The sequence below is a fragment of the Nannospalax galili genome, unplaced genomic scaffold, assembly GCF_000622305.1.
Source record: "Nannospalax galili isolate Female #2095 unplaced genomic scaffold, S.galili_v1.0 scaffold749, whole genome shotgun sequence".
In the NCBI taxonomy this organism is placed as follows: domain Eukaryota; kingdom Metazoa; phylum Chordata; class Mammalia; order Rodentia; family Spalacidae; genus Nannospalax; species Nannospalax galili.
This window is the reverse complement of record NW_008359885.1, coordinates 113,704-114,844: the sequence shown is the minus strand read 5'-3', so window position 1 is coordinate 114,844 and position 1,141 is coordinate 113,704.

Genomic DNA, 1,141 nt, shown 5'->3' with positions numbered 1-1,141 from the left:
GAGCAATGCCAGGGGGATTACTATACCAGATTTTAAGCTGTATTACAGAGCTATGGTCATAAAAACAACATGGTACTGGCACAAAAATAAACCCCAAAACAGATCAATGAAACAAAATTGAAGACTGAAATATGAGTACATGCAATTTCAGCCACCTGATATTTGACAAAGGGGCCTGGACCATTCACTGGAGGAAAGACAGCATGCTCAGCAAATGGTGCTGGCAAAACTGGATCTCCACTTGAAGAATGAAACTAAACCCCTATCTTTCACCCTGTACAAAAGTCTATTCCAAATGGGTCAAAGACCTCAATGTAAAGCCTGAAACTCTGAAACTGTTAGAAGAAATCATTGGAAAAAAACCTACAAGATATAGGTGGAGGAAAGGATTTTCTAAACCGGACATCAATTGCTCAGGTAACAAGGGCAAGAATTAATAAATGGGACCTCATTAAACTAAAAAGCTTCTGTACATCAAAGGAGGCAACCAGGGAAGTAAAGAGAAAACCCACAGAATAGGAGAAAATCTTCACCAGCGACACATCTGACAGAGGTTTAACGTCCAGAATATATAACAAATTCAGAAAACAGAATCAAGACAAGAAGTAACCCAATTAAAAGATGGGCTAAGGGCCAGGCATGGTGGCTCTCACCTTTAATGCCAGCACTCAGGAGGCAGAGGCAGGTGGATCTCTGTGAGTTCGAAGGCAGCTTGGTCTCCATAGTGAATCCAGGGCAGCTGTGTCTACAGGTAGACCCTGTCTCAAAAAGTGGGGGCACCTTAAGTGGGAAAACCATGATAGAGGGGTGAAACGATACAAGAGAGAAACAATGCCTAGCTAGTCACGAAAACCAGAGGGAACCATATTATTCCTACAATCTACTGACAAATTATACATAATAGATCAAGAAATATATCTCTAGATAAGGTTTATTTGAGAATAATTTGTCTTTGCTCAAGATTATCTACATGACACACAGTAATTAAAAGTACCAGACTGGTGGAACTAACCTTCTTGGATGTTTAACAGACATACTTTTAGGCCTATAATAATTTGGTCAGAGGGACATAAAGGACACTTTTTGCTCCTTGCCCTCCTAGGTCGACTAGTTCCAGGGGACTATGAGCATCTCTCAAAAT